Below are 10995 nucleotides of genomic sequence, written 5' to 3' on the forward strand. Positions count from 1 at the left end.
ACTTCAGTGCTGTGATGGTTTCAAGAAAAGTTGTGATTTTGGTTATCCAGCTTTTAAAATTACAAGTATTCAAGTGAAGCTCTTTCCAGCTTTCTATGTTCTAATTTTAACTCTGCAAAAAATGTTTTTCCTTGAATTAGCCTGAGATAATTTTTGTTTATTTATACACCAATAAATAACAAAATAAATAGCCTAAATACATTTATATGGGCGATAAATAGAATAAAGAAATATTTAAGAGACTTTAAACAGTTATAAACACCGTGAAAGAGGAAGGTCAGCATGTCCAGCAGAGACCAGTGTATGATAAGGCAGGCATGGAACATTCAAGCAGGACCAATGAGAAGAGAATCTTGGATAAATAACCCCAGAATATTCTATTAACTTCACTTCCCACATCTTCTCACTGCTTTCTTATTATAAATGTTGACCTAAAACAAATAGACGACCAGGTATTTCTCCAGCAAAATTGGGTTCATTCAGGATGAGCAGAGAATTACAGTTTGGCATCTGCAATCATGGCGAGCCACGTAAAAGCTTGAGCGCCCCCACCTGGGGCCTCTGACACTATTGAATTGAGGGTTTTATTTATTAACTTCTTACATCAGTAAGAGTACATTTACAGCAGGACCCTTTGTAAACTTCATGCTTATTAGCATATATTTTAATTCTAAGTAAAACTCTGAAGTTTCTCATTTCATCAAGTAGGGTCACAAGTAATGGTTTCTGATTTTTTTTATCAACTTTATTGGAGTATAATTGCTTTACAATGGTGTGTTAGTTTCTGCTTTATAACAAAGTGAATCAGTTATACATATACACAAATCCCCATATCTCTTCCCTGTTGCATCTCCCTCCCTCCCACCCTCCCTATCCCACCCCTCTAGGTGGTCACAAAGCACTGAGCTGATCTCCCTGTGCTGTGTGTCTGCTTCCCACTAGCTATCGGTTTTACAATTGGTAGTGTATACATGTCCATGCCACTCTCTCACTTTGTCCCAGCTTACCCTTCACCCTCCCTGTAACCTCACATCCATTCTCTAGTAGGTCTGTGTCTTTATTCCCGTCTTACCCCTAGGTTCTTCATGACCATTTTTTTTTTTTTAGATTCCATATATATGTGTTAGCATACGGTATTTGTTTTTGTTTTTCTGACTTACTTCACTCTGTATGAGAGACTCTAGGTTCATCCACCTCACTACAAATAACTCAATTTTGTTTCTTTTTATGGTTGAGTAATATTCCATTGTATATATGTGCCACATCTTCTTTATCCATTCATCTGTTGATGGACACTTAGGTTACTTCCATGTCCTGGCTATTGTAAATAGAGCTGCAATAACATTGTGGTACATGACTCTTTTTGGATTATTGTTTTCTCAGTGTATATGCCCAGTAGTGGGATTGCTGGGTCGGATGGTAGTTCTATTTTTAGCTTTTTAAGGAACCTCCATACTGTTCTCCATAGTGGTTGTACCAATTCACATTCCCACCAGCAGTGCAAGAGTGTTCCCTTTTCTCCACACCCTCTCCAGCATTTATTGTTTGTAGATTTTTTGATGATGGCCATTCTGACTGGTGTGAGTTGATACCTCATTGTAGTTTTGATTTGCATTTCTCTAATGATTAGTGATGTTGAGCATCCTTTCATGTGTTTGTTGGCAATCCCAACTAATTTTAGGAGGCACCCTTTTCATTACACCAAACCAGCAAGAATTTTTCCAGGAAAAAAACAAACCAAATATTAAAATAGTAACCATTAGCTAATCTCATTTATGTATATTTACTCAGAAATTATCTATAACTGACTCAAATAAAATACTTGCAAATATAAACAAACACCACATAAAGTGGGATTTATCCAGAGAATGCAAGGTTTGTCTACCAATAAAAATCACTTGATAGAATCCCTTACTTTAACAGATTAAGGAAATAAAACCATAAAATCATCTCTAGAATTATAGAAAAAGCATTTGATATATTTAAATATCCATTCTGATAAAACATTACTAACTCAGAACAAAAGGAAACTTCCACTGTATGGTCAAATGTAACTACACACAGCCTGCTTGAGATAATTTTTTTTTTTTTTTTTTTTTTTTTTTTTGCGGTACGCGGGCCTCTCACTGTTGTGGCCTCTCCCGTTGCGGAGCACAGGCTCCGGACGCGCAGGCTCAGCGGCCATGGCTCACGGGCCCAGCCGCTCCGCGGCATGTGGGATCTTCCCGGACCGGGGCACGAACCTGCGTTCCCTGCATCGGCAGGCGGACTCTCAACCACTGCGCCACCGGGGAAGCCCCTTGAGATAAATTTAATTGTGAATGTTTAAAAACATTCCAGTGAAAATCAAATACAAGTTGTGTGCCTACTATAATCTTCACCATTCAATAGAATACTGAGTCCTAGTTAATCTAGTAAGGCAAGAAAAATAAGGAGGGATTAAAAGAGGAATTAAAGAAAAGATATTATTTGAAGGTCATGTGATTGTATATAAGAAAAAAATAAGTAAAATGTTGGGAATAAAAAGAGAGCTCAGGAATTATCTAGATAAAAATTAACATAAATAAAAACTGAAAGGATTTCAAGAGAATAGGTATTCTTTCAGATGGTATGATTTCTACCTATAAAACTAATAGAATAAAAAGGGAACCATTAGAACTAACATGAAAGTTTAGCAACTAATGCAGACACAAAATAAATATTAAAAAATCAACACACTTTTTTTTGTAACAAACAAACTAAGATACCATTTATAATAGCATCAAAAACTATAAAATAGCTAAAAATTAGCGCAAGAGAGAATATACAAGTATTCTGCAGGGAGATTTTAATAACTATTAGGATCATGAAAGTATTTCTGATTAATAGGAGTTGTATGGAAGAAATTATTATACGAAATTACAGTTCTCTTTTTTCTATAACTTCAGTAAATTCCTAGTTAAAATTCTAGCTGAATTTTTCTAGGTACTTAGTAAACCTATTTTTTTATATTGTATGGAAGAATAAATGGCTACATAGATCTAAATTATTTTTGAATGGAATAAAGTCTTAAATGCAAAAAGCAATACTAGAAAGTTAGCAGCATATATTATGGAAGAATATTGTTATGATCTATTAGTGCAGATAATTATTTCTTAAATTAAATTTCCAAACTGGAAAATCTAGAGCCTTGGGAGAATTGGCCTGTGGGGGGTTGTCCCACCCCCGCCTCCCCATCCCATGTATACATGCACAGTTCCAGTTAACCAGTGGGCCCTCGAGGGGGCCTAAATGCTGACGTCTTTCCCTCCTAGCCTTAACCCCTAAGGGCTTAGTCTCTCCCAGAGCCTGTAACTAAGTTAAGTCCTGCTGGGCAGGGGTCCTGGGTTCTCCACCTCTTGGGGGACAGGAATGGGCATGCCCAGTTTGGGTGGGGAGAGCATAGATGTTCCACTGTTTTGCATATTGTTACTTCTGTATCACAAGCTGTGTAAAATTGATGTTTTTTTGAAAAAAAAAGATTAATTTAAACGTAAAAATTGTTGAATTTTACTTTCTAAAATTAAGGCTTTCTCTTCAATAAAGTATACACCCAGCAAAATTAGTGCGTGAAAAACTGAAGGAAGTATTTGAAATTTTTAAAACAAAATGTGTATATGTATTTTGTACATATATACAAAGAGTAATATGGGAAGCTCTTTAAAAGAGTGCTGAATGAAATAATATTAATAGTATAGTATAATACCATCTGTGGAAATTAAAGCTGTAGACATCAAACAATACCACATTTTATAAGAACACCTAGCAGGATAATATATTTATACTTTAGAATGTGGGGAAGAGAAGGATATGGGGATAAGTAAATAAATATTTCACAAAGGAAGTCTGCTTGAACAAATGGTGTCCACGAGCCATAATGGAGGAGAATGATTAAGTCAACAATCTGCACTTAAGATTCCAAAGGCAAAACACAGCATAACAAAATAAAAATTGGAAAATGTTTAATGAGTGAGTTGGGATGATGGGTTGCACCGTGAGTAGTTCCTTCTCAGGGGAAAAACATAAAAAATGTAATATCATATAAAATACTTGTTTGTCTAAGAACAGAATAAAAATATCTGCAACATTAAAACACTGAAAACGTGAGTTTTTGTAATCATCAAAGGCTACAGGATTGGGATAAGTTTCTATACCTTACCACTGGGTGGCAGTAGAGATTAAAACAGCATCTTTTCAGCATCTTCATTATTATTCAAAAATTAGAAGTGTTATGGCCCCCAAATCGTCAAACAGCTTACAAATCCATGCTTAAATTCACAATAACATGTTATCTCTAAAACTAATTGAAAGCCACTTACAAAAGCATGCATGTAATATTAAAGATATATCAATGAAAATTTAGGAATTGAATCCAAAGGAAGATATGGCCAGTAAGTAAGATGAAATCAAGAATGGAGTAAATTAAAAAACAAAGTGTCACGACACCCTATACACCCTATACATGTGGGTCATGAATTATTGGAGGACTTATAAAGTGATTAAGACAGGATCAATTACACATTCACAGTGTCTAGAAGAAACAGACAAATACGTTGTTCAGGGAAAGTATCACTCTTCCTGGTCCTGAGGCAACAAGGAAGATTCTCCCATCAGTTCTTATAGAGAATAAACTATTTGGTGCAGTAAAAAATGTTCTCAAGGAGTATTCTTTCAGTAAATTTTATGAGGTTCACAGGCCCATTTTAAGTCTCTTAAAGTAAGGTGATCATGCCAGCCTAAAACAAAAAGTGGGGAAAGTAACTACGCAACACGCAGCATCTGGTCCACCTGTGCTGCTCTCTGATGTTCTGGCAAACTCAATGGCAGATCTTATATAATCTACAGGAGTGAGTAGACTCTAAGTCTCCCATAAATATTGTTTATGTTGAACTAACTTGAGTTTTTTTTTAGCAGCAGAGACTTTCAGGTTATGTACATACACCGTATATATGACAGTTTTATATTATCTGTTAAATGCAGAGCAGTAACTTTAATAATCAGTGGAGTTGTAGGTGGAATTTGCAATTGCAAATTTCTTGTGGCTTTTGGAGACCTACTCACGGACTGTTGTTTGAATCTTAGGTTTGCTCCCAGGAGGCTGATAATATCTGCAGTGAGGACCAAGATTCTTCCTGAGATATAATTTGGTTCTGCTCTAATACAGAGGCGCTTGTTGGCCTACCTACAACTCCATCCATCCTCAATGCACAACCTATTCTACTTCAGAGAGAATGCCAGATATAACTTTAGAAGGGAAATATTTAAAATGATTATGAGCCCTAATTTGGGTATAAAGTGTCAGAGAAACACTCATGGGCTTTGAACAATGTTATTTCCAGGAGACCTATTCAAGTTACCAACTATACATTTATGTACCTAAATAGACAGATGAATTACCAAATGCGGTTATATAGCACAGACAACTGGTTGTCTCCCAGAATCTATTTTGCACTTCCTCTAGAATATATTAACAAGCAATTATTAGCTGGGCAGAATAAAACTACATCTCTTAGGGACCCTCTTAGCTGGTTGTGGTTATGTGACTGAGGTCTGATTAATGCAGTGTACAGCTCCTGCAAAGTGGATCTGAGCGGTGTGGGGTGGGGGTGAGTGTGTTTGGCTTATTCCTTTTTCCTTACTGTCGGCTAAAAGGTGGATTTGATGGAAGGACCTCTTGCATCCAACTCAGAGAACAGGATGACCTTTGGAATGAGGACCAAGCATGGCGAAGACCAAAAGAAAACAAAAAAAGCAAAGACAAAACCCCCCAAACAAAAGAGGAAACTGGAACCAAATCCCGGACACAGTGAGATGCCATAACAACCCTGAATTGCCTACTTCTGTCTTTTCACAAGAGAGGGAAATATAACTACATGTTTTTAAAGATATTGTTCATTTGAATTTTCTGTCACTTGCAGCCACATTTGATCCTAACTAATCCAAGATGTTAGTTGAATATCAATTGATAACTTTGGCTTTCCTTTTGCCACTGTGGCCGTGAGTACGCTCAGGCTTCAGAAGAGGCTTGCTTCCAGTGTCCTTTGCGGCAGCAAAAGGAAGGTCTGGTTGGACGCCGTTGAGACTAGTGAAATCTTCAATGCCAACTCCCGTCAGCAGATCTGGAAGCTGATCAAAGATGGGCTGATTGGGCTTCCCTGGTGGCGCAGTGGTTGAGAGTCTGCCTGCCGATGCAGGCGACACGGGTTCGTGCCCCGGTCCGGGAAGATCCCACATGCCGCGGAGCAGCGGGGCCCGTGAGCCATGGCCGCCGGGCCTGCGCGATGTCCATTCCCAGGCTTGAAGCCGGAAAAATACCTCGGCCTGCTTATGGACCTAGGTAAGTGAAAGTGTACTGCCAATGCTCGAATGCCCAAGAAGGTAACCTAGATGAGGAGAAGGATAAGAATTCCACGCCGGTTGCTCAGAAGATACTGTGAATCTAAGAAGATTGACCGCCACATGTATCACAGCCTGTACCTGAAAGTGAAGGGTAATGTGTTCAAAAACAAGCAGGTTCTCACGGAACATATCCACAAGCTTCCAAGAAGCTTCAGACCAACTAGGCTGAGGCCCGCAGGTCTAAGACCAGGGAAGCATGAGAGCAACGTGAAGACGGGTTCCAAGCCAAGAAGGGGGAAATCATCAAGGCTTTGTCCAAGGAGGAAGAGACCAAGAAATAGGTTCTCCCCATCTTGTCTGTACATAGTGGCCTCAGCAATTACATAGATCACTCATTCAATAAAATGAGACTTTATCTGCCTAAAAATGTGTTGATAGCTTTGGTTTATTTTCTGCTAAGGCTAAATCAAAATTTTCACAGTAACACCCATGTTATCTGTATCTAGTTTTATTTATTTAGTTATTTATCTATTTATTTATTTATTTTTGTGGTACGCGGGCTTCTCACTGCTGTGGCCTCTCCTGTTGCCGAGCACAGGCTCTGGACGTGCAGGCTCAGCAGCCATGGCTCACGGGCCCAGCCGCTCTGCGGCATGTGGAATCTTCCCGGACCGGGGCACGAACCCACGTCCCTTGCATCGGCAGGTGGACTCCCAACCACTGCGCCACCAGGGAAGCCCCTCTAGTTTTATTTTTATCTGTATATTTTCTAAGGGAAAGGAGAAAATGCAACCAGTCATTCCAAAATTTATACAAAAAGAAACATGTTAAAAATCAGAGTGAACTTCTGGGAAAACAGTAAAGGGAAATATTTCATAATTCATCCCATTGAAATAAACCCAAAATAGAAAAAGGAACTTCCTCTGTACTGAGCCTAGAGAACAGCTGTAACTTAAAACAAAACCAAGGAAAGTCTATAACTTATAAACAAGGTTGGAATAAATTTTTAGCATACATTTTCACTCATTTTAAATAAAATGGAAGGTCGATGGATGTCCGTAGTTTAGGATAATAAGTTTAATTCATAAGAGAATTAATAAAGGCTGCTGGAGCCTTTGTTAGAATACAAGTTTGGAGGGGAAAATTGTTATGGAAATGGAGAACAAATTAATCTGTGAGAAACCTTTGTCTTTAGAAATTAGGGAATGCCCACATGAGTCTCTGGCCTCGTGAGTATGTAGTGACCCATATGGTTCAACATGGAGCTTTTTTAAAAATTTTTAATTAAAAAATTTTTTATTGGAGTATAGTTGATTTACAATGTTGTGTTAGTTTCAGGTGTACAGCAAGGTGCTCCGTTTTTTATATATATATATATATATATATATATATATGTACACTCTTTTTTAGATTCTTTTGCCATATAGGTCATTAAAGAGTATTGAATATAGTTCCCTATGCTATACAGTAGGTCCTTATTAGTTATCTATTTTATATATAGTAGTGTGTCTATGTCAGTTTCAATCTCCCAATTTATCCCCCTCACCCTTACTGCCTGGTAACCATAAGTTTGTTTTCTACATTTGTGACTCTATTTCCATCCTGTAAATAAGTTCATTTGTACCATTTTTTTAGGTTCCACATATAAGCGATATCATATGATATTTGTCTTTCTCTGTCTGACTTACTTCACTCAGTATGACAGTCTCTAAGTCCATCCACGTTGCTGCAAATGGCATTATTCCATTCCTTTTTATGGCTGACGAATATTTCATTGTATATATGTACTGCATCTTCTTTATCCATTCTCTACATGGAGCTTTTTGTATGCCATGTAGTTGCCTTTATATTTTTGTGGCCTGAGCAGGTTTTTGTAGGACTTTGCTTCTCGTGTCCATTTGAGGGTTTACTGTGGCAAGTTGCTGCTACTTAGGATGGCTTTGTCCAAGTCAAGTGGCTATTTTTATACAGATGAGTGTCATAGGTCAGTTTCTGAGAAAACGTACTCAGGTGGATGTCTGCATGCAGAAGGCTTGCTGGGGGTGCTTTCAGGAACAGCAGGACTGAGGAGAGGGGGAGGTTGAACTGTGATGCAGTTTCAGTAGAGGATTTAGTCAAACTCACAGAGAGTTCTGGAGCTAGGATGACCCTTCAGAGACTTCCTAAAACTAGGTAATGGGACTTAACTTTTTACTCACATATTTGGTATGTGCTCTCAGGGAAGGGATGTCCCCTTGGACAGAGCAACTCTCCCACTGAAGGCAATGCCTGGAGAGGGACATGTCTGTGAGATGTCAGCAGCCAACACTCCCTCAGGCTGAGGGAAACACTTATGTTTGTCCTGAAGCGGGTACACTGGTGGCTCCACAGCATCCACTAGAGCAAGAGTGCATTTCTACCGAAGTAGAAATTTACTTGCCAAGGCTTAAGTAAACACACAGGCCTCACAAACAAAGTTAGTGTTGAAAACACTGGCCACAAAGCACATCTTAGGAAATGTGCATGAGATTCTATGAGCAATGACCTTCAATTAGGCTGCCTCAGGAGGAATGGCTGAGGCAAATTATCTGTTAAAGGAATCAGAGACTGTTAGATATAGATTATTTTAAAGCATTAGGCAACAAAACAATTAGTGCCAGTTTTTGCCTTGGTTTTCAGTCTGGACTAGGTGTGCAGCTTTGATAAGATGCCCCAAATTTGGTTCCTCTCCTATATTATTTTGAACTAGCTTCATGGTCAAGGAGACCTGTGAAGAAATTCACCTTGAATTCACATGTTTTATACACATGCTCAGGGGTCACTTCCCACTATAGAGTCTCAACTTGCCTGTACCAGTGTTGTTGTTGCCTAGATTTCTGAGACATAAATTGAGGCTCCATACATGAAAGGATGGTAGGTTTTATTAATGAACAATTAAAAAAAAAGTAGAGGCCTTCTGCTTCTAGAAATGATGGACTATCTAATTTGAACCAACTCTCTTGTCAAGGACAAGTAGAGAACACGAGAAAATTTAAAATAAAATCTGCCTGAAGACATTGAAGAACCAACAAAGGAGAAATAAATTACTGGGTCAATATCTAGGAGAAGACAGAAATTCACAGAATGAGCCCTGTAGTTGGGGCTGCTTTTCCAGTAAGAGCATCTGCTGATTCCATGAGAGGCAGATAAAAACACTGAGAAGTTCAGCAAAGCTTTCACCAGACTTGCAAATCGTCAAAGATATCACTGGTGCCTGAACTTTAGGTTACCATCTTAAAGGGCTGCCTCTGAAGTAAGTGTGAAGCAGAAGGACAGTAACTTCGCATTCTATATACTTTGATCTGTGCACATTCTTTTTAAAATTTTGGTATTAAAAGATATAGTAAAAGCCTATCTATAAATAGTTTTAAAATACCATACAAAAATGGTACTATTACTTTTCAGTCTCCAACAAAACATTGGAGTGTATTGAAAATATAAATATGAAATTAAAAGCATTGTTAAATATAAGAGAAGAAGTGCTTATGCCATCATGGGATTAGGAATTCAATTTGTGGTAATCTTCAATACTTCTTTGGAAAATTTGAAGATATTAATAAAATTATGGGTTCCAGAAAACAAGCCAAATGTATACTTCCAAAAATATCCTTTAGGTTGATGGACTTGGTACTAGTTTGCCATGGTATTTTAGTAAAATTAATACCATAAGCAGAATGATATTAGAATCCCAATCCAATGTACTTAATTCCTTCCAAGCTTCAAAGGATTAAGGCATTCTTTAAAGAAAAATGAAGTGATATGTCAATAAGAAGATATTATGGATGTTAACAAATTATAATTTTTAAATTTTGACTCCAAATCTTACAATATAAAGTCAGTCTTTACTTTGCATAATAGTGTGGGACGCTAAAAAATGATCATGCAAAGTGAAACCAAGCAAAAGACCTAAATAATCAATGGGAAAATTATGATCATTCCATCACCTTTAAAAATTTTTGTCGAAACATTAAAAAACCCTCTTACTGTTGGTTATAAACACACAGTTGACCCTTGAGCAATGTGAGGGTCACAGTCATAAAATCTGTGTATAACTGTACAGCTGGCCCTCTGTGTCTGTGTTTCCATATCTGTGGATTCAACCAACTATGGATTGTGTAGTACTGTATTTATTGAAAAAAATCTATGTAAAAGTGGACTCACGTAGTTTAAACCTATGTTGTTTTGGGGTCAACTGTATAGGGATATTGAAAACAATAGTAACACTAGTATTAATTTAGCATGTTGTCACTGAAAATGATTAAAATGTCCAGAATTTAAATGTTTTATTTTCTTGTAAATATTTACCAAGAGCGGTTTGAACTGTGCTTGCTTTATTCTCATTCTATAACTTATAGATATGGAGTATCTTTTCTATGCCTTGGTGAATTTTCATAATTCTTTCTAAGATTGGGCCAGCTTCCAATTTACACTGAGTTTTTGATACATTGAGAGTTCTTTAAATGTGAAGTTTTCTGTAGGCGTCACTTCGTCTGGGACACCTTCATCCTTCTCATTTATATTGATAAGTTTGCTTTCACTAAGTTCCTCTAGGTTCATATCGATAATTTCTCAACCAGTGGCAGTGTCAACATTCCCCACGTCTGCTATTTCTTCTATGAC

The 10995-nt window shown here is 37.6% G+C and overlaps 1 pseudogene; it reads left to right on the forward strand.

Annotated features, from left to right (window-relative positions):
• The first annotated feature begins 5979 nt into the window (after window positions 1–5979).
• On the forward strand, window positions 5980–6698 carry LOC112403332 (60S ribosomal protein L19 pseudogene; annotated as a pseudogene).
• The last annotated feature ends 4297 nt before the right edge of the window (window positions 6699–10995 follow it).

Source organism: Neophocaena asiaeorientalis, unplaced genomic scaffold (assembly GCF_003031525.2).
Source record: "Neophocaena asiaeorientalis asiaeorientalis breed wild unplaced genomic scaffold, Neophocaena_asiaeorientalis_V1.1 scaffold315, whole genome shotgun sequence".
Taxonomy (NCBI): Eukaryota; Metazoa; Chordata; class Mammalia; order Artiodactyla; family Phocoenidae; genus Neophocaena; species Neophocaena asiaeorientalis.